Source organism: Microtus pennsylvanicus, chromosome 2 (assembly GCF_037038515.1).
Source record: "Microtus pennsylvanicus isolate mMicPen1 chromosome 2, mMicPen1.hap1, whole genome shotgun sequence".
In the NCBI taxonomy this organism is placed as follows: domain Eukaryota; kingdom Metazoa; phylum Chordata; class Mammalia; order Rodentia; family Cricetidae; genus Microtus; species Microtus pennsylvanicus.
The window spans coordinates 62,719,697-62,743,067 of NC_134580.1; the positions used below are offsets into that span (position 1 = coordinate 62,719,697).

A 23,371-nucleotide genomic window follows, 5' to 3' on the forward strand; every position below is an offset into this window, starting at 1 on the left:
TTTATACACATAGAAAATTTCACTCACAGTTTGGAAGTTTGGGTTAGGGGTCCAATCATAGCTTATTTCCTCCTGACAGACTTCTAAAGTTTCTCTTGTGTTGTAAACAGAAATGACCAATTCCCCTCCAAAAAAAACTGAAGAACATCTTTGAGAATATGCTATAATTTGTCTGAAAAGCAGCTTTTCCTAAAATCCAAAATAACTGAAAATCAGAAGATATTCGATGGGGTCGGGGAGACCAGAAAGAGCACTTGGGGTGCAATCTTTGGGGTGCTGTGCTGTGTGCATGAGGCGTTGGAGCAGCTTCTTGGGTGAGAATCAGGTGACTTTGGTGACTGAGGGTATGAACTCTGTGGGAACTGCTCAGAAAATGAGGTTTATGTGTGCTGCAGGGATGAGGGGCCCCAGGGCATGGGGGACCGCGGTCAGACACTAGCCTAGGGCTGGTGCTGAAATGGCCCACAAGTGTCTGTGTGGTTCAGTCTGGAACTGAGGGACGAGGGTGTTTCCAGGGTGCCCGGGGAACTTCCGGGTGTGAGTTCCCTGTATTCCTAACCTCTGTGTTGAGCCTCCTGAGCTCTGAGCTGGTATTTTATCCTATGTAGTAGGTTGGATTTAGAAAAACTTTCTCCTCGTGCCCAATTCCTTGTCACGTGCTTCCCCACAACTCATATCCTTACCCTTTCTCTCTCTTCATGACAACAGCCCCGATGAGCGCTCTAATCAAATCTCATTCTGGACATAAATGAAGATTCTAGAAGTATCTTACTTTTTACTGGAAAAATAAATGTTTACCTGAGCTTACCCTTTAAAGGTATCGGTAATCCTAAAGCTTCACCAGTTCTTGGTGCCCTCTGGCTTATTGTCCATATTGGGCGTTGAGAAGAGCTGCAGGCCCCGTAGCTTTCACTGCCAAAGACAGCCACTGACCTTTTGCAGTGACCCACTTCCAGAATGTTGTCCCCTTCGGTACAATGTAGCAACTGTGAGCGCAGCAAACGTCTCTGGTGCTCCTTGAATCCACACCAGTGTCCTAATAGGAAAGGGCAGAAATGTGTCTTCTCTCTTACCCAGCCTGGAACTAGGATTTGGTGTGGCTCTCCTCTGGGGGTGGCGGGTACGTTTTGTGTACTCGGAGCTGTACATAGAAGACTGTGTTAAGAGATTGCATTTGCTGCCTTGTTCTTTAACATGGGAACCAGGCCAGGATACAGGATACAACCTTGCTCACTTCTCTACACAGCTAAGAGCTTCTTTTTTTTTTAATATTTATTTATTTATTTATTTATTTATTATGTATATAATATTCTGTCTGTCTGTATGCCTGCAGGCCAGAAGAGGGCACCAGATCCCATTACAGATGGTTGTGAGCCACCATGTGGTTGCTGGGAATTGAACTCAGGACCTTTGGAAGAGCAGGCAATGCTCTTAACCTCTGAGCCATCTCTTAAGCCAAGCTTCACAGTTCTCACTTGCCAATGCTTGGCCCCTCCCTCCACAAACCAGTCTTCCTGCAGGAGGCGGGTTCTGTCTTGGAGTGATTCACTGATCAGAACAAGTTGGCCTTAAATCATGGTGCGGCCACTTACTGGCTGGCTTAGTGACATTTCTCAGTTTCTCTTAACATCTGCCTCCTCCCACAGTGGCATGAACCATGGGGCCTGGATAGAATGTCGCATAGAAGCACCTGCCGCCACGGTGGAGCGCTCCCTAGCGGCGGCTGATGGTATTAACATGTCCGAAGTGATCCTTTCAAAGTCAGACCTGAAGCCCTTTTCCCGAGTCCCCATCCCGGCTAGGAGCACCCCTATCCAGCACCCCTTCGGAGTGAAGGTCTTTCAGACTGGGTTTGGGTTTTGTCAATTTGACACAAGTTAGGGTCATAGGGGAAGAGGGGGCACACACACACACACATGCATTTCTGGGGTTGGTGACTTTTTGTTATTGTCACAAAACACCTGACACACAACCTAAGGAAGAAAATACTAATTTGGCTCATAGTATCAGGGGTTCAACCCATGTTGCTTAGTCCCATACACTTGGGCAGAGCACCGGGCAGGAGTTAGGTCTTGAAAACACTGCTTCACCTCACCAGGGACGGAAGCACAAGGCAAGACAGGATGGGGCCAAGGACAAGATGGCACCAAACACACCCCATCTCTAGTGACTCCTTCCTAAATCCCACCTCTTAAAACTTCTAGCACCTCCCAAATTAGCACCATCCACTGGCAACCTCGGTTTTCAGTAAACCCAGGGGGGTGGGTGGGGAGCATTTCATATCGAAACTGTGGCGTTGAGACTGCATGGGTGGGGGGGTGCAGTCATAAGGAACTGGATGGGTGATGGTGGTGCCCTACATTTCATGATCTGCAGGGCAAGTGACTAAACCAGAAACCAGAGAGGGACGAGGCGTAAGTTCCAGCCCAGAGACCAGCTTCAAAGATGGCGTTTTCATTTACGTTTGCAGGGAAGAACAAAGCCACGTTTGAAGGCAGTCGGATGAGAGGCAGTCTCTCCTACATGGATGGGGTTTAGGTGCTTGTCCTCTTCTGGTCTTCAGGTGGCTGAAGGAAGCTCACCCACGTCAGGAGCCATGGGCCTTACTCTGTCTACCAGTGTGAATGTTAGTCTCCTCCAGACACATTCACAGGAACACCCAGGGTGTTGTCCCACTAAGTATCATGGCCCAGACCAGTTGACGGGTATGGTAGCTATTGTACAGGAAGTCCAAACATCGGACTCCTGATCCTTTGGACCTGAATCGCTCCGCGTATACCTTTTGAGAAGTCTTCATCTTGGATGTTTTCACCTTGCGGGAACAAACAGCCTTTTTTAAGCACTCAAAAAGCTGAGCCACGCATCACTGTGGTGCCTTCCTTGCAAGTTAATTTTTTATCTTGTTCTAATATTTATAATCATATTTTCTTATGAGAATAAATAGAATTTTGTGGTCTTTATAGTATGATCCAAAAAAAGTGAGTGGTACTCTCTCGGGGTTCCGAAGAGGGCTGGAGAGATAGAGAAGCACCCAGAATATCCATGCTATTTGGGGAAGCATATATATGTCAGTTAAGATAAGGTTCCATTGCCTGACCACACCCTGAGCAAGAGCAGCAGAGACAAGATAGATGAGTTCTCTCCCTCGTCTCAGCTGGCAACTGAGAGAGAAGAAATGGGGCACCCCAGGTCATCCATGGCCCCACTCCTTCCCTGTTTTTACTCTTTGTTTTGTTCTTACTGGGTTATGCTTATTGTACAGTAGACTCTGGCTCATGTTCCTACATAGATGTTCTGTACCAGGGATGCAAGGCAGAGGAGGAGAAGACGTGGCTTCCTATTAAGGACATGACCCAGATACTGTACATCTCACTTCTATTCATAAATGACCGCTCACAGCTAGTCACATGACCATTCTTTCCCCGAGCCAGGAACCACTATGTTGTGTGGTCACATGCCAGCTGGGGAGATCCGGTTACCAATGTTAAAAGGGGAGCTAGAGAAATGGCAGCCACTAAAGCATTAGCTGTGCAGACGTGAGGAGCCGAGTTTGACCCTGGCACTCAGGTGGCAAACAGACTGTGGTGGGGCACACCGTGATCCCAGCACTGAATAAGCAGAGATGGGCAGGTGCCCGGGACCAAGCAGTGAGAGACTGTATCATTAAATGAGGTAGACGGCTCCTGACGAGTGATGCCTGGGGTTATCATCTGCCTTGTATGCACACATGTGCACACACACATACACACGAGGGGGGGGACCACTGTGGAACAACTTAGGTAAGTCCCTACTCTGCCAATATCTGTAAATACCTCTATCACTTCTGACTAAACCATAAAGTCTAAAGAGCAAGGTGTGTTTTATAGTCTATTGGATCACTTTAAGTTCTCAATCAATATTTGTGATTGGGAAATTTGTTTAATGTATTTTCATCCAGGTGATTTGGGGGGGGGGGGAGTTTTTATTATAACGCCCAAAACAAACACCATTCAATCCCTAGTGTAAATACTGGCGAATCGATGTCACAGGATCCCAGTGTCAGAGAAAGGTCCTCTACGGTGGCTTCCACGTGCCCTTGTTCTAAGCTGGGGCACCTGAAGGACGGGACTCACTATCGGCTGCCTGTGCAAGCTGACCACCTGCCTCACTGGTGACCCCGAGACAAGGCTACTGCTGTAGCAAACTCGCTGACCTAATTTTGGAAACTAGAAGGCAGTGCTAAGTGCAATCGGGGCACCCCACATTCTGTTCCTAACTCAGCACGCTCTGTGAGAGCCGGGATCCCGGGCCTCCCCTCCCCCAGGTAGCAGTAAGTCTGGGAGATTTGTTCCATCCCGCTCAGAAGGCAATGAGAACGGATCCTGCTGCAGGAAGTAAACAGAGCAACAGTAATGCATCCCTCCCCTGAATGTGAACATCTGTTCAAACTTTTCGCAGCTCCCAGGAGGAAGGAGAGCCAGCACCAGGCCTCCAGCTATAAAGGGACTACTCTGCGCATGCGGTCCTGCTAACTGAGATTTATGGTGATGAGTCCTGACCTCACCCCGGGCTTATCTCTGCAGTATCTTTGAAAAAAGTACCAAGCTGGTCAAGAAATAAGTCAAGCAGGGGGAGAAAGAGCGATGGTTTTCATATTCGCGAGAGAAGGCTTTGCAGGGCATCACGACCCGTTTGACCTGACGTGCTGCTGAGGCCAAGGGAGGTGCTGTCTCAGGACGGAGTCCAGCCCTACCCCCTGTGAGAACTTAGGCTCGGCATAAAGTGAGAGAAACAGACGGTTCTCTGGATACTGGAATTTCACCGATGTTTCGGCTCTTTCTTCACGTTTGTTGGTTAGGATAGCCAGCTGCACCAGGAACCTCAGGCGCTCCCCAGCCAGAGGTCAGTTTGCATTGCCCCTGGGATGAATGGGGTTCCTCCCCCTCCTGTTGTCATCTGTCTTTCCCAGAATAGTCAGCAGCAGCAGCATGGCCTTTGGCCAGCGCTCTCCTCCTTCCCAGTGCAGGAGGTTCTGGCCACTGCTCTGCCTAGCTCCCAGCTGGCTCTCATTTCCAGCTGCCTCTGAGCCCCCTGGCCAGGAGGTAATGCTGCAGAATGATAATCTTTGTAAAAATAAAACCCGTTGCTAGCCAGGCCAGCCAAGCTGTGTGGGAGGAGTGGAAAATTCGGGCTATGTGTTCTTGATGTGACGGATTGTCAGTAGCTGAGGTGTTCTGTGTGGTGAGCTGGGATGAGCTGTATCCAGGCCTGAGCTGTGTGAGAGATACCGCTCCATAGTCCTTGGGTCTCCTCAGGACCAGACTCGGGGCTGGAGCTATAGTCACAGATTGGCCCTGCTATTGGGCCACCTTCTTGATTTGAGCGACCCTGGGAAATCTGGTTTGGCCGCCCTTAGCTGAACTCCAAAGGAGAGCAAGCCCTGGGACACAGCCCAGCTCACCCCCAGTGTGCCCCATCAATGGTACACTTCTCTCTCCTTGGTTAAGCTCTGACATCAGCTTCAGTTGATACTTGCCACATGGAATGACTCTGGAAATTCCATGTGGACACCTGAAATCCAGGTGCTGTTTATTTATCTATTTGGAAGGGGGGTTCTTGTTCAGGGGTGTCTAAACATTTCAGTACTTCTGGTTCCTGTACCCTTTGTTGTTTGGTTGTATAGATGCAAGAGACGTGAAGAGAACATCACGTTTCTCCCCCCAAAGGCAGCGCGTCTCCAGGTGCTCTGAAGGACTCAGTTCAGATGAAAGTTTCCAGAAATTAGTAATGTCGCTTCTCCCTTGCATTGTTGATGACTCCCCTCTTCTAGGTATCAAGAGATTCAGGGTAACCCTTATCCCTCCTCCCAGCCTATGTCCTCCTCCCTCATCCCTCCTTTTCCTTCCTCTTTCCTCCCTATGTCCTCTTCCTCCCGCTCCTCCCTCCCCTTTTTCTCCCTTTCTCTCCCTCTCCTTTTACCTCTTTCCCTCCTCCTCCTCTTCTCCCTCTCCTTTTTCCTCCCACTCTCCTGCCTCCTACTCTTCTTGGACCCTCCTTTCTCCCTTGATATTCTGAGGACTACTCTGGCTTGCTGCATATAGGACTTCAGAGAGAATCTTGGTAGACACTGCTCCTGCCCTGGCATCGGAGCACCATGTGAATCTGCTGGACACTTTGCTGTAAGCCTTTCTCGCTATGGACAGTCACTACTGTTTCCTTTTGTGAATGCTTTCTTGTCTTCCAAGAAGCATTTCAGATTAAGCAATGATGTCAAGGACGTGGGCGGCTTCTGCTTGTGTGTTTGGCTGATTGATTTGCAGATGGTTGCCATAAATATTATAACACCAGGCTCCTATATTGCAAATATTAATTTGTGGAGTAGGCTGGAGGCCCAAATGGAGATATAGCTTCCCCGAGACCCAGTGGACAAGATGGAGTTGCTCTTTCTAGGAAAAGAGCCCTGAGATCTCTGTGGGATTCAGCTCTCGGGGTCAGAGCTGGATGGAACTCTATTGCATCTCTTGGATGTGTAAATTCAGATTAAATAGCAAAATAACAGTTGCACGCCCTGCACGTCAGCACCGTGCTGGAGACAGATGCACACCAACCACCCCTGCTGTGGGGCTCACGGTTCCGTGAAGGCCCCTGTGTCGGTAGCCCTGTAGTGGGTCTGTGAGCATTGGTGTAGCAGTTGGAGGCACAGCAGGAGCTGCACAGAGTGAGGGAGAACTGGAGGGGAAGGGATGCTGTGCTCCAGCTGCGGAGGAGCACTGGGTGCTGAGTGCAGGCCTCGGGCTAAATCGGTCATGTTGGTGAGCAAGTCACGGAGTGCCTTAAAGCCTTTCGTTGTTCCTGGTATTCAGAGAGAGAGAGAGAGAGAGAGAGAGAGAGAGAGAGAGAGAGAGAGAGAGAGAGAGAGAGAGAGAGAGTACAGTGTCAGGAAAAGGGCTCAAGGTGGTATTTGACACCCAGAGCATGCTCAATGACATCTGCCATTGTTGCAGGCTTCCTTAAGGGTTAGTGTAGGGACAGGGGCACTGAGGCATCAGTAGAGACCCGGTGAGGGTGGGGTGGAGGGCTCAGGGCCTACCTAGGGGAGTCTGGCCCTTTACGGCTGCCTAGGGGAGTCTGGCCCTCTATGGCTGGGGCAGGAGTAAACTGAGAAAGGGTCAAATGCTTTAGAAAAGGCAGCTGGGCCAGGTCGGAAAGCCACTGACTGGTCTCCCTGACCTTGAGAACAGTGGTGAGATATTGACGACTGCTCTGGAGCAGGAGGATGCTGGTTTGGGGAGGAGTAAACTAGTGGAGGGGAGACCCAGGCGCATTCACTTGCTGGAGCTGAAGTCCTGCCAGCTGCCGCCTATAAGTGAAGGCGGGGCCAATTACAGTGGTGAGAAAAAAAGAAAAACAGCATAATAAATGTTTTCTGATGTCAAATTGATTATAAAGGGGTGGTGGTGGTGGCAGGGCAGCTTTGGCGGCACACACCTTCAATCCCAGCACTCAGGAGATGGAGACAGGTAGGCGGATAGCTCTGGGCTTGAGGCCAGCTTAGTTTATACAGAAAGGTCCAGGCCAGTCAGGGCTGCACTGAGACCCTGTCTTAAAAATTAAGAGTGAGCCCTGAAAGCATGTACGTTACAAGTAATACCATATGGGTTGAGCAGGTTGCATCTATATATTAGAAATATATATATTGATATATAACAATAATGAAAGCGGTCATGAGTTTGAGAGTAGAAGTTGAAGGAAGAAAGGAAGGAAATGATGTAATTATAATCTCAAAAAAATATATTTTTAAAATTCAATAAAGAAAATTAAACCTGGGGGCCACTTAGCCGTGGAGTGATAAAGAAAGCAGACAAACGTAATAGCCTGTCACTGGGGAAAGGAGCACTGTGGGGACAGGGACTCAGGCATTCTCAGACTTGGGAAGCTGGCAGCCTCTTCTTGCCCATCCTCTGAGCTTCCTCATTCTCTGGAAAGGGAGCTGCCCAGCAGGTGGTGGCCTCTCTCCAGCTCCGCTCAGGCAGTTTCATGAGAGTCCCTTTAAGGTCAGGGCCAGAGTCGCCTCCTGAGAGATCCTGAAGGTCAAGCAAGAGACAGCAACGGACAGCAAAGGAACCAGCAACTTTGGTCAGTATTCTCATGGCTCTGCGTGGCACCTTAGATGGTCCGTTGGTTCTCTTTTCAAAACGAAGACTGGCGTTTTGACTTCGGAAAGTAGCTTTTCCTGTTGAAATGGAAACGTTATCAGAGGCGGCATGAATCATGGGAAAGAGGGAACTACGGTGCAGAGCCGCGTTTGATGAGAGCTTGAGGGCGCACTCTGAAGGCCATCTCAGGTAAACAGCAGGGTGTGCAGGGTGTGCAGGGCGTGCGTGGTGATGTGTAAATATTGACATGGAACCAGCAGGGAACGGGGATAGGAGAAGGGGGCTGTGGCATGACATGGCTCTGGCTTTACTGGAAACTCGCCGTTTTATGATGGATGCAATAAAATCCTAAGGAAAAGACAGACACAAAGAGATGGAGCCTCTATTGCCTCTGATAGCACTGGTCTTTTTGTTATCTCGGGCACCTTTATTGGAAAAATGGCTGTGGACTGCGGGCTAATTTATTACAGGGTGAATCAGCACCAATGCTTTGCTGCATAGTAGAGATTCTAATAGAATAAACATAATAATCCTGAAGCAAAACACCGCACGTATATTGAGCTAGAATCTTAATAGGAAACCTCCCTCTGTGAAACTTTTGTCGGGCGCGCATTGAAGAGGCATGCCGCAGGCTAGGCACAAAGAAAGCTGCCTCCTTCTTGTTTCAGTTAAGTCCTCAGAAATCCCATTCATGGTTTTAGCAGGCAAGCCAGTGTCTCTTTCTGGAAGAGATAGCTAACCCCCTTATATGTGAGTTATCTCTTAGCTCAGTAAGTTAGCCCCCAGTCCCACGACTATCTTACAAGTGTCCATGACCCAGTGCTGAGATTAAAGGCCTGAGCCGCCCAAGTGGGAAATACCTATCACTCTCATATTCCGGAAGGGCTTTTCCAGTTCCCTCCTCTGAGATTTTACACATCTAGGCTGCATTTGCTCCTCATGCCACACAATGGCGCTACTGAACAAGAACCCTGTGCAGCCCTGTGCACGGCTCAGGACCGGGCCCAGCTGATTCAAGGCCTCTTACAGGTGACCACCTGAGAGGCTCTTTCCTCCCAAGGACATCCATTCAAATACTGAGCCAGCTTTTCTATGACTCCTCAAAATAGAGGATGGAGAAACTGAATTTTTGGATATTTAATGTCTGGTGGAGCCCGACCATCAGACACCTCAGTACATTTAGTGTGTTTGGGAGTTGTTTTTGTTGTTGCTGCTGCTTCCCATGTTATCTGTCTTGATTCAAGACTTGAGATGGTTCTTCCTGAGCTCACAGTGTTGTGTGACCTTAGAGAATCATAACTACCACACATTTTCACCTGCTAAGGTATGTTTAACCTCAGGTGTGGAGTCATTGTACATGTAAATTCACAAACACCACAAAGGTCAGAAGTAAGTGCCTAGCCCCAAAAGGTTGATCCCACCCCATTCTCCTCTGTACAGAAGGTGTTCATCGTTCATTGAAAAGGACTTGGGCCTAGAATATCGTCAGGATAGGAGGAGAGATGTTGCCATCTAGTTCCCTGGCTTTTACAAAATCTCTTCCTGACCCCATTTCTGCCAGTGGGCCTGAGAATGTGGGATGCAGCTGGCAAGAGCAGCTGGGGGAGCAAGATTCTGACAGAAGTCAGAGCCTGGGGGGTGGTAGAGCCAAGAGCCTGGAGAGAGGAATCATGGGCAGTGTGCTTCATGAGAAAGTTCTCTGTGTTCCGGCTCTGGGCATCAGCACTGATGGCTGCCAGGGCCATTGTTACCCAACGGCAGCTGCTCTGCTGTAGCTAACAGAGCATAGCTGTGCAGGCCAAGCTGAGGGCTTGTCTATGTGATAAACACGATGTAGAATTTATCATCCAAATGGGAGACACTTAGAACAAAGGGAGCACTGTGAAAATGAAAGCAGGGCACAGGTGTGAGCCAGAAAGGGCAACTGGGGGCTGGAATCGATATGTTCTATAGATACCTTCAAACCAAGCCAATAACTGTGAATAATAAATTATTCCTGTTACCAAGGAAGCTCGGGAGAGGGAGGGCAAGTTTTGCCACCCAAAGGAGGCAACATGGTTGGAGAGAGAAGAGTCATATACAAGGCAGCTGCCAGCAACCATTCAATGGGTACTTAGCAAGTGCCAACCAAACAGTAGTCACAGAATGTGGCAGAAAAGCCTGGGTGAAGCCCCGGAGCCGTTATATCTGGGCAGTGACCTTGGGCAAGGCGCTTAGCCTCTGGCTGGACATCCACTCAGGTTGGCTGGTTGATTGTCTGATTGATAATTCACCCAGTGAGTGAACCCCATGGGCTTGCTCTGTTCAAGCTTCTGGCATGGCCTAAAGGGCTCTCCTCTCTACAGGGAGACAGCCCCGGTTCAAGTCGTTGCTCTGTGGCTTGCTTTGAGACTTTGAACCCTTATTGTACGTGAGAAAGCACTAGCATTGAACTTCTGCCTCTGAATGGTTTCCTGAAAGAATGGGTTCTTTGAGGAAGCTCATCGGCCCATGGAGACCATGCACCCAGCTAGCGATGAGGCTTAATCTAAAAACAATTGAACTGATTATAGAGTAAATACTTTAGAAGAGAAAGACCAATGGCCTCATTTCAGGATAATGTAGTTAGTCCAGGAGCTGCAATCTAGTCAACCACGGAACCATGATTAAAACATAGGCACTAGAGAGCGAAGCAATGGCTTCAAAAGGCTTGACTGAAGGGCCATGAAAGCCTGCCAAGCTGGACCCAGGTTGTCTTCAGTGTAGAAAACACTCACACACGCACTCATACACACGCATACTCACACACATGCACGCATATACACACACACACACATTGTACGGGGAGAGAAGCAGAAGATGACACCTCTTATTACATGCTGCTGCTTTGTGGAACCAGCAAATATCATAGGCTCGCCGGCCTTCAGAGAGCCCAGCTCTGCCCGCCACGCACACTTCTTGTCCTGTGTTGCCTTTGTCAGCATGCACCGTGATGCACTTGGGGGGGGGAGGGGATGTTCTGCTGTTGTCGCCTCTGCACTTTCTTCCTGACCGCCAGTGGTAGGAGCTGGGCGATCTTGGATAGCCCACTGGATCTCTGTGCTTCCTCTTCTTTCTCTTGTGTGATTGTAGTGCCAACTTCAGGGGTGTTCATGAGGATTAAATATTAGCATGTGTGCACCCCTGTTTCCTAGCCGGTGCTTTGTAGGGGTCTGGTCAGTAGTGAAAAGTCAGGTAACCAAACAGAGCCCGCCAAGTAGGGGGCAGGCAGGGAAAGATGGCGTGTGTGATGGTTTCATAAGTGTGACCTCACATTCACAAAAGGCCACACTGATACTTACGTCAGTATCTCCCTGTAAGCAGCTGATACAGCAATTTAGTTACTCTGGGGACTCCCCATGGCACTTACCATGGGACCCTGGCTATGTCACCTGTGGTAAGGTATGAACTAGTATTCTATATGAATCTTATAGTCTTAGCCAATATTATAATCATGGTGCATCAAGTCATTAAATTCATGAACACATGAAATACTTAAAATTACAATTTTAATTGTAAATTATTAATCTGATTTTCTTTTTACTTTTTTTTTATGAACCAACAAGACAGTAGCTTACTCCAGGCTTAAACTCAAGCCTTTGGGTTATTTTCTAAAACAGCCCGTCCTGTTTCATCACAGGTGAGAAGGGCTGAGTGGATGGTTGAAGCACGATTAATAAAAACTCAGAAACAGAAACTGGGGCTCAACCTGAAGACTAGAAAGAGCAAAGCACTGAGCTCTTACCTCGACCTCAGTCTGAAAATGGTCATCCTGCCTCCAGGAATCTCAGAAGGAGACTGTGTCTGAGAGCTGTCTCCTCCCCTCTTATACTCCTCTCTAGTTCTGGGATTAAAGGCAAGCACCACTACAGCTTGGTTTCTATGGCAAACTAGTGTGGCTACTGGGATTAAAGGTGTGTGTCACCACTGCCTGGTATGTAAGGCTAGCCAGTGTGGCTGTTTTACTTTTATGATCCTCAGGCAAGCTTTATTTATTATTAAAATACAGATGAAATGCCCCTACAGATGGTAGCAAGTGGTTCAGATAGGCTCTGGCCTCACATTGTGGTTCCTGTAGAACCATCACTTCCCCAGGCTCTGCACAGGAAGGCAACCCTGGCCAACAGAAGGAAGAGGCACGTTGCAGGGCTGATGTGGTGTCCCTCGCCAGAATGTCTTCAGGTATGCACCTCAAAAACTGCACCTCTAGGTTGGACTGCTGGGGCACCTGGCTTTTTAGCATAGGTTCTGGGGGTTGAACTCAAGTCCTCTGGCTCGTAAGACAAGCATGTTACTGATGGAGCCATCTTCCCTGCCAGAGAAATGCTGGCGGCATTTGTATGAAACTGTGAGCCGAAGAGAAAGAATCTAGTGACTGACTTTCCTCACCTGAGTCTCGACTCCCAGTTTCTTTTTTTTTTTTTTTTTTGTTTTTTCGAGACAGGGTTTCTCTGGTGGTTTTGGAGCCTGTCCTGGAACTAGCTCTTGTAGACCAGACTGGTCTCGAACTCACAGAGATCCGCCAGCCTCTGCCTCCCGAGTGCTGGGATTAAAGGCGTGCACCACCACCGCCCAGCTTCGACTCCCAGTTTCAGAGCCATTTTCACACTCTTGGTACTGCTTGGGCCCTTTAAGTCTAGGCTTATATGTATTTTAAGCAAACACTTCCTTTTCCATGCCCTTCTATGTGGACTGCCACCGGAAGGTGTGACCCAGGTGGGTGTTCCCACCTCAAATAATCCAACAATAAGAGTTCTTAGTAGTTCATGGCTGCTGGAGGAGCTGACTTCCTCAGCAGTGTAGACACGGGCACATCGCTCATCATCCATCAAAGAACCTCCACGTTCACACGAATAACCCTAGCAAGCTCAAGAGGGTCACGTAAAAAGGACATGAGAATGAGACTTGCTGGGAGAAAGGGGTTCAGAGCAGAGCGAAGGGGACAAGGGAACAGGAGAGTGGAAATGACCTCTTTCTTTTCCAGCTGTTGGCAGATGTATGTGGGTAGATAAGATAGATAGATAGATAGATAGATAGATAGATAGATAGATAGATAGATAGATAGATGTAGATGGATAGATATAGATAGGTGATAGATAGATAGATAGATAGATAGATAGATAGATAGATAGATAGATAGATGTAGATGGATAGATATAGATAGGTGATAGATAGATGATAGAGATAGATAGGTGATAGATGTAGATAGATATAGATGATGGATAGATATAGAGATAGATAGATAAATAGATAGATAGATAGATAGATAGATAGATAGATAGATAGATGATAGGTAGGTAAGTAGGTATATAGACAGACAGACAGATAGATCCCATGTGCACATAGATAGATAGATCCCATATATATATGATTTATTAGAGCGGCTTAAAGCCTGTGATCCAGCTAGACCAACACGGCTATCTCCTGGCAGGCAAGCCGAGACTACAGTGGTTGTTTGTCCTCGGGCTGTCTGTCTCAGCAGTCCCAGTCAGGTGTTTCTGAAGAGTTGCTGATTCCGTGTAGGGATCCGGATGAAGTAGGTTCTCACATAACAGGATAGATGAAACTGCCCTGGAGAGTCAGGACAAGCAAATGCTTCCTTTTCCCGTGTCCTTCACATGGGCTGCTGCCAGAAGGTGTGACCCAGAAAATCCCTCACTGGCGCCCAGTCGCTTGGGTCTCAGTTGATTCCGGATGTGGTCCACACCAGGATCAGTCATTACAAGATGACCCGTTAGAATAGCCAAGTGCACCTGTTAGCCAAAGAGAAACAGGAAATTATTCTGAATCAACAGGAGCATGAGTAATAAATTTGAAATATTTTTCTTTTTTTTATAATTACTAGACTTTCCTTTTTAAGATTTTTTTTTTAATTCAGTGTTTGTGTGTGGGTGTGTGTTCATGCGTTCAGCGACCTTCCAGGGCCACAGGTGTCATACCCCGCCCCCTGATCTGAGTCACAGGGGGTTATGAAGCCACCCAGTGTGGGCACCTGAAGTGAAATAGAATCCTCCCAGGAGCTGTGTTCACTCCTAACTGCTGAGCCATCTCTCCAGTCCTGAGGATTCTTCTGGCGGATCCTTCTCACGCTGCCTATGAGGGCTCCTGGTGAACTGGGAATGGGCTGTGTGGCCGGCTTTCTCAGGGGCAGCCAGAGAGACTTGGCATGGTCAAGCCTTGAGCGCCCTCCTCCACCTACCCTAAGGCACTGCATAAACAGTCCTTTTCCCCTTTATAAAAAGCCTGGACGCTTGGCTGTGGCCGCTGGGCGACTGTGATCACTTCCTGCTCCCACTATGGGGACACGAGTTAGCAGAGATTCCCATGGGCCATTTCCTGGTCGCGTTCGACCTCAACACAGAAGATATGGCAGATGGACGGACACCAAAACAGGCTCCCCTACCTACAGGAGGACCTGATTCTCCAGATGTTCTCAGGCCCCAACAGGAAGAGCTTTGAACACAGCACCAGGCTGAGGATCCGGGTGTGGGGCTAAGGGATGGGATGAGATGGGATGGGATGACCTTGTGTTTAGCGCGCCCAAGCCCCAGGGCTCAGTCCCAGCACCCATTCAGCATGCCCAGGCCCAGGGCTCAGTCCCAGCACCCACTGAGCATGCCCAGGCCCAGGCCTCAGTCCCAGCACCCAAAGAGAAAGGAAACCCATTCAAAGCTTCACACTGAATCGCGAGCCGCTGCATTCAGAGAGCTCCTGCATGCTTCATCCTGCGGGCATTTTATAATTCCATCTCCTCAATCTGTGAAGAAACTGGTTTATTGTCATTCTACCTCCTCTATCATCTCTGACTGATAAAAATTGCCCCCATATCTAGATGTCACAGCTGTGTCTCGTGAGGGAGTCTAAGGAAGGAGGGCTTTGGAGAGTTGGGAGGGAAATCTTCACTTTCTCTTTGTACTTCCCTGGTGTCCTGGTTACGCTTGTTATTGTTGGGTTGAAACACCACGACCAAAGCAGCCTGGAAAGAAAGGGTTTATTCAGCTTACACTTCCATCACTGAAGGAAGTCAGGACAGGAACTTAGCAGGGCAGGGACCTGGAGACAGGAGCTGATGTAGAGGCCATGGAGGGAGCTGCTTACTGGCTCGCTCCTCAGGCTTGCTCAGTCTGCTTTCTTATAGAACCCAGGACCAGCAGCGCAGGGATGGCACCACCCACAAGGGGATGGGCCCTCCCCCATCAATTATTAATTAAGAAAATGCCCCACGGTCAGATCTCATGGGGGAATTTTCTCAGTTGAGGGTCCCTCCTTCCAGATGACTCTAGCTTGTGTCAAGTTGACATAAAACTAGCCAGCAGCCCACCTGCAACATCCACATGAACACCTATGCTCTCCCCAGTGATCATCAAGCCCCCTTCACATTCCTGAGCCGTTTGGGTGATAGGCCCAAACCACCATGATAACCACCTCTGAAGCCAACCTTGTCATGAAGATAGCTCCTACCCTTCTTGTAGATTAAATGTTTTCCTGCTAGAACCTTTTCTAGCCTGTGCCTTTTGAAGGTAAAGAGCATGGTTTCTGAGGTAAGCAGTTATCTCTCTGGTCTACCAGCTGACAGACACCCCCAGCCTTCCATCCCACCTGGTGTTTAGTCTACCCTGTTACCCAGGCACATGCACACACAGCTTTCAAGAAATGCTGGTGACGGAATTCCGCAGAGCATCTCTTCGGGGAAAACAAAAACAAAACAAAAAACATCATTCTTAGGTGTGTTATGGGGCACGGTTTACACTTTTAGCTAAGAATAATGTTCATTCTGACTTTTTTAAATAAAATATTTCTATGAATCCTTTGAGGATTTCAAGCATGTATGCAATGTAGTTTGATCACATTTACCCCCTAACTGTTCTTCCAGACCCAGCTTCCACCACCATTCAAATGTCCTTTGAAACACACACACACACACATTTAGAAAACTCACCAGTCCAATTTATGCTGTCTGTAAACATGCAGGTGTGGGGCCATCCAATAGAACATGGTTGACCTCCCAGGGACCACACCCTTAAAGAAAACCAACGCTTCCTTCCTCAGAAGCCAGCAACTGCCAACAGTGCCTCACCTAAGGGTGGGGGCTCATCATTCCCTCCCCGTCACTCCAGTTACTAAGGACAAGTCTCATTTACATAAACATTCTTTAAACACACCAGAATCTTTGTAAACTAATAAGGAATACAGCAAGTATCAGGTTGTTGTGTTTAAGTGTAATATCACACTTAAAATACAGGTGCTAAGATTTTGAAAAATGATCCAACTCACTCTTAATCTAAAACACATGCTCACTCCTGTTTGGCGCTGGGCTTCTGTATATGATCCTTTTGTTATCATTGGTTTTTCTGTGAACACAATCAAATCTTCATTTTGCATAATTTTATCATGATGGATCATGCTACCCTTTTAAAAAAAAAGCAAGCAATTGGCTTGGGAAATTAGAATGATGTTCTCTATCATTTCATATACTGTCACATATCCCCAGAGGCATGAGAATATTGGCAAATTCACGCCCCATTATTCAAATAGAGTCACTATCCCCCACACCACACCCTTGCCTGTATAGCTCTCTCCTTTGACAAAACTGCTCACATGAATTTCATATTTCTCCTCTGGCATTCTTTAGCTATAATCACTCTGTTCCAGCCCATGCTCAAAGTCTGGATTCGTGAGACTTTGAGAGTAAACATATCAGAGTCCTCAGACATAGCCTCAAGGTGGAAGAATGAGGCCCTCACTTCCAGTCATTTGCATCATGGTTTTATTTGTGCCTCGGAATGTGCTGTGCCTGCCTCATAAATCTAAGGTGTTTGCTGGTTATGCATGGTGAATGCATAGTTCTAATGTCACCTCTGCCTAGCTCATCTATGCAGCTCGCCACAGAGGCTGTGCTTGCTGGCCCCGTGTCCGCTACACAGCTCCTGCTAATAAACTTTGCAACCGTGCGCGGTTAAACTTGAATGACCAGAAGTTACATCCATGTAGAAAAGACAGAAGGTGGTTTCCTTTGCACTTGCCATTAGTGAGGTTAGTACATTCCCAGGTCCAGCAATGTGGGCAGTTTTAAGTATGTGATTATCTATTTGTGAGGGACACGGGTGGTAAGATGTTTCCGCTTGGCCTGGCCTGGTTAGCAGAGGGGCAAGTGTTAAGGTTTGTATGTGAGTGCACACACATGCTCATGTGTTTAGCCACTTTTTGATCACCGGATCATGAAATTTAAGTCTATCTGATGCCACTCAGCTGTCCCAGCTCAGGTGTGAAGGCCAAGAGAAGCTCAGAGCGTTTGACCTATTTACGGACGTTTGGAAAGATTTTATTTTCTGCCTTTATTCTAGTGCCGTCCTTTATCTCCTGGGATTTGCTGTGATGTGAGGACTAGAGACTGAGCCACTCTTACTAGCATCAAGAAGAGCGTACACACACACACACACACACATATCCACATGCATATGCACACACACACATCATCCTCCCTAAACCTCTGCTGTGCTTTCTTCCAAGTCCCTGTGCTGACTGAGGAAAATACAAGGTTTTCTGAACCTTGCTATCTAACCCGTTAGATGGATACTTAAATCTTGACTCTCCGATTCTTTAATATGAAGATACTCTTTCACACAACATTTGAAGGATCTACTGAAAGAGAAATACTGTGAGCTTCCCGTAAATTCATCCAGGAAGGTACCGTGTTTCACTCGCGTTTGTAACACTGGTTACTGCTGGGCATGGACTTTGAGTCAGTCGGTGTCGGTGGTGAGAACAAGTGTGTTTAAAAGATGAACTGATTTGATCATAAAAGGCGCATCCTCTGTTTTACTAAGAACAGTTATGTCTTGTTTTACTGAAAGCTGAGCAGGATGGTAAGGGGCAGAAGAGAACGGGTCACACCAAAACTGACAGAACCGAGTTATAACTCTGTCCAGTAGTAGACTTTTATTGAGGAGCCGGTATGTGCTGAGTGCTGTTCTAGACTCTTGGGTTGTGGGGATTGTGAGCAAGAGAACCAAAACTGTGCCTTTTCAAAGCCTTCTCAGTAGGGGAAGACATACAGTAAACCTCATAAAATGGTTAGTGTTGAAGTCTTCAGTGTTAATTAAGGCAGACAGTAACATGCACAAGGAGGGTCAGACATTAAAACTGTAACCAGAAATGTGAGAGAGGGCACCCTGGAAAGTTGATGTTGGGGTTACCTTGAAGGAGGTGAGCGGGTTGTGCCGGTGGATGCTATCCTAGCTGCCTTGAAACTGTACAGAGCGAACTCACAGCAGGAATATAACCGATGCTTGGAGACCACCATAAAGGATGGGGTCAGAGGCATTGCCATGTTTTCTCTCCACGGTAGATGGTCTGTAGTGTTGGTTCTTGAAGCAGAGCACCTTGTGAGTGCCAACTGGGTTCTTCAAGGAATGGCTGTATAGGAAAGGAGTGGAATGGGGGAGCTGCAGCAGGAGAAATGGCTGCTCTTGCCAATGCGAGGAGGTTTGTTAGTGATAATAGTTACAGAAGAGGCGGGCTCAGTCTGCAAGCACAGCATAGGCCCTGGTGAAGTCCTCGCCTGGGTCCTTGTCTTCTCAGGGAACGAATTCCGCCGAGAGAGACACAGATGGTTTAAGCAAAAGCTTATTTAGCAAGGCAAACTGCAATCCAATATGAACTCACCCCAGGTGAGTGTGGCAGCCCATTGGGTTCTACAGTGTGGATTTCTAAGAAGTTTCTTATGGGCCTCCCTCCTGTGATGTCATTGCTAAGCTCCTCCCCCAGGATGCCACCTTTAGTTCACCCCTCTGTACCTTGCATGCTCTGGATTTTACTTCCCTGGGTATTGGGGGGTTTGCTGGTGGGATACAAAGAAAGCGCCCTGCCATTCCATTTCTGAGATGGTGGCAAGAACCTGCTTCACCTCAAGATGCCAACCACAAAGCAGCATTTTAACCCCCGGGGGACACTCCAACAGTGGTTCCCTTGATTACCTCATCCATCATGCCCTGCCTATCTAGTCAGATAGATAGACTAGATCGACATGACACCCACCTCCCCACATCAGGTCTGCCTCGCCACCTCCTCTCACAGAATCAGAGATAAAATACAAATCAAGACAGGCCCTCTCCTGCAATTGGTTCAACATCTGGCTAGAGATGCTGACCTTGAGCAAATTGTGTAAATAACCAATTCCTGGCGCGGTTAAACAGAAGCTGTGACAGGGGTGTGTAGATGGAGCTCAGTTAGTTCCCGATGCTCAGAGGTCTCTGGAGAGGGAGGATGTTGGAAAATGCGAGCACCTAGGTAGAAAGGATGGTCTTTGGGGCTACGGCGCACAAAAGAGATCTGGGGGAACAGGAACACCCAGGGAGGCCAGTAAGGGGTGCCATCCATGTCAGGAAACTGAAGGCTCCTCCTACAGAAGGTACTCACCACCACTTTCTGCTCCGGCACCCCCAGAATCACATGACTGAAGTCACTGATGGTACTCACCCATCATTCATGGCTTCTAGCTACAGAGCCACAGCCTCCCAGAACCAGGAGGGAGGGACAGAGCGAAATGGAAACACATATCACCAAGAGTTCACTAGTAGACCAAGCTGGTCTGAACTCACTGTGATCCTCCTGCCTCTGCCTCCTGAGAACTGGCTCAAGGCCTGTGCCACCAAGCTTAGCTTCTTAAGTGTTTTACAGCCAGTCACACTGTTTCCCCCACCTTACCTTGGTTTCCCCCGCTTACAGCGGCAGGTACCCATGCCCTACTCCATCCAAAAATACTTCACGGAAATTCTAGCAACAAACAATTCAATAACCTTTATTTCAGTTCAATGATGGCCTTATTTGCTTGTAAGTTTTTGTTAATCTCTTGTGTCTGATTTATAAATTAAACTTTTTCATGGATACATATAAGAAAAATAGCATAGTTATGTATGGGGTCACTACTCTCTGTGGATTCAGACATGCGCACAGGATCTCAGAACATATCCCATTCAGATAACAGGGAACTACCAAAATGATGCATTCTTCTGGTGATGAGACAGGTGAAAAGTGATGTTTCCATATTTTAAGGAGGGAAAAAATATTGTTAGACAATACTCAGTTGAGATTTTTCTATCAAAAATATGTTTTATTGATATCAATGTAAAAAATAAAACTTTGAAAAGAGCCCAAGGCCAGTCCTTCCCCAGTCTAAAATGCCTATGCGGTAAAATAAGTCCTCCAGTGTCTTAGAACCTGCAGCCCTGAGCTCGCCCAGAGAAAGTAGGGCTTCATCTCCTGCCGTGGGGGAGACTACAGAAAGAACAGTCTATCGAGTCTGCAGCCCAGCAGCAGCCTTTGTGCCAGGTCAGCTTACGCCCTACCCTGTCACCTCACGCAGGGAAAGTGGTTGTAGGTGTGTGACTGTCACCCAGGAAGCACGAGTCACCTCACACAGGGAAAGTGGTCGTAGTGTGAAGCACGAGTCACCTCAGGCAGGGAAAGTGGTCGTAGGTGAGTGACCATCATCCAGGAAGCACGAGTCACCTCACACAGGGAAAGTGGTCGTAGGTGTGTGACTGTCACCCAGGAAGCACGAGTCACCTCACACAGGGAAAGTGGTCGTAGTGTGAAGCACGAGTCACCTCAGGCAGGGAAAGTGGTCGTAGGTGTGTGACCATCATCCAGGAAGCACGAGTCACCTCACACAGGGAAAGTGGTCGTAGGTGTGTGACCATCATCCAGGAAGCACGAGTCACCTCACACAGGGAAAGTGGTCGTAGGTGTGTGACCATCATCCAGGAAGCACGAGTCACCTCACACAGGGAAAGTGGTCATAGGTGAGTGACCATCATCCAGGAAGCACGAGTCACCTCACACAGGGAAAGTGGTCGTAGTGTGAAGCACGAGTCACCTCAGGCAGGGAAAGTGGTCGTAGGTGTGTGACCATCATCCAGGAAGCACGAGTCACCTCACACAGGGAAAGTGGTCGTAGGTGTGTGACCGTCATCCAGGAAGCACGAGTCACCTCACACAGGGAAAGTGGTCGTAGGTGAGTGACCATCATCCAGGAAGCACGAGTCACCTCACACAGGGAAAGTGGTCGTAGGTGTGTGACCATCATCCAGGAAGCACGAGTCACCTCACACAGGGAAAGTGGTCGTAGGTGTGTGACCATCATCCAGGAAGCACGAGTCACCTCACACAGGGAAAGTGGTCGTAGGTGAGTGACCATCACCCAGGAAGTGCGAGGCATTTCTTGGAAAAGAGACTTGACTGTAAGCAGTGGAATTGTTAACTGACTTCAGCGAGCCACTTAAACTTCCTTCCTTCCTTCCTTCTTTCCTTCTTTCCTTCTTTCCTTCCTTCCTTCCTTCCTTCCTTCCTTCCTTCCTTCCTTCCTTCCTTCCTTCCTTCCTGATTTATGTGTGTGCCTATGTGAATTTACTTGTACTACCTGTGTGTGCAGGAGTCCATGAAGGTCAGAAGAGGGCACTCAATCTCCTGGACCTGCAGTCACAAACAGTTGTGAACTGCCGTGTGAGCGCTCGGCACTGAACCTGGGTGCGCGGCAAGAGCTGCAAGCTCTCTCCAACCTCTTCAGCAAGCTATTTTGTTGTCGGCATGGGGCTGTGAGTCCTAGACCCTTACCTCAGCTTGTTTTACCACAGACTAGAGACAATACTCTGTTTTAGAAAATGATGATGTCGGGATGTTACACGCCTCCCCAGTCCTCTCCTCCATACCTAACTCCTCCCTTGATGCGTTTGGTTTAATGTCCTAAGCTGCCTGAGTGTGCAGCCAGCTGCTTTGGGTGGCCTCCCGCCACACTCCGCTAGTTTTGCAGCAGGGATGCTCTCAGGCCCCTCCAGTTCTTGATAAGTCATGCTTTTTCCTGGTAAGAATCATAAGCAGACAGTGCAGGCATGAATTTGTAGATTTGAACCATCAGTCAGATGCGGACACCTGAAACAAGCCATAGTAAAGGGCACGCTTTTCCTGTTGTTCATAGCATGTGTAATCTTCTTCCTGAGATTTTAGGAACTGTTTCTCTAGCTGTGTGTTCATAATTGAAACAGAAGAGGCAAAGCGATCGCTTAGTGGGAGGGTTGAGCTCCCCCACAAGAAGCAGGCGTTTCAACCACCCTGCTCTCTTCTGGGGACCGCTGAGGGTTCTGGGTCCTTCATTACAGCCAGTGTGAGTTTGGCCGCTAGCACCTTGTACATTCCATTTTAGGAGAGCTTGGTGCAGTTTGCACGGAGACTTCTCCTCCAAAGTTAGCCAGGCTGCCGAGGGTAAGTTATGGGCTTTTCCCTGGAAAATCTAATTCTGGGAGCTGAGGAGTGAAGACAGGGAGTTTTCAGAACCTTTTGGGGAATCACAGAAGTGCAAGGCCACATGCTCCTCCCCTCACAGATGCAGAACAGAAGAAGGGGGACCGCGCCCTTCGCTGGCCACTGCTGTCTTTAGTGGAGGTGTGGTGGGTTTATTTTGAACTGTGGTTTCTTTTCTTTTTAGATAGAAAGTTGGTTTCACCTATCAAGTTCTTGGTTCTCTAGTGATGATTTGGTGTCTTCTCATTTATTTGTTGTTTTCCATCTATACCAAAATCTATACTTCTCTTCTTCCCTTCCCTTCTCTCCCCTCCAATCATCTCCCCTCCCTGCCCTTCTTTTCCCTTCCCTTTTTCCCCTCCCCCATCCCTCCTCCCTTCCCTTCTTTTTCCTTTTCTTCCCCACTTCCCTGGAAGATTGCATGTGGTCCAAAATAAACTAAGAAATCCCACACTGCCCTTCTTGGAGTAAACCGTTGAGAATGCCAGTGTTTGAGAAGCAGGTATGTCTCACCTGAGGAAACACGGAACTAAAGCAAAGATCCTTGAGAAACGTGCAGGGTGTCTGAAACGAAAAGAGACTGAGGGTACACTGACGTTGACTCGGCGCCTGCACAACTCTTGGGCAAGCAAAGGGGGCACAGACCATGTTCTGAGGGTGCCCCATAGGAGTCTGGGTAGACATGGGGTACACAGAGTATTTCAGATTTGAAACCAACTTCTGTTCCTACGCTTTGGCTCAAAAACACCCCAAAGCAAACAAAGGAGCTAAGCAGTGGAGTGACATAGTCTGGCTTGTGGTTTTAAAAAGTCACTCCAGGGCTGAGCGAATAGATTGGGGCTGGGAAGTGGGGCTCAGGAAGGGAAGACCTTACAGGACCAGGAAGGACCACTGGTGTCCTCGCTGGGGTGGTGATGAAG

At 48.2% G+C, this 23,371-nt stretch overlaps 1 protein-coding gene across 8 annotated transcripts in view; it reads left to right on the forward strand.

The window, feature by feature from the left end:
* Ncald (neurocalcin delta) overlaps positions 1-23,371 on the forward strand; it is a 346,834-nt gene that overhangs the window by 295,564 nt on the left and 27,899 nt on the right. The window contains exon 1 of one of the 8 annotated variants that reach the window (XM_075961178.1): positions 7,894-8,324. The exons of the other annotated variants lie outside the window; for them this stretch is intronic. The gene's annotated coding sequence lies outside the window, so the exon portion shown is untranslated. Of the gene's footprint in view, positions 1-7,893; positions 8,325-23,371 lie in introns of those variants that run through there. 8 annotated transcript variants of the gene reach the window in all.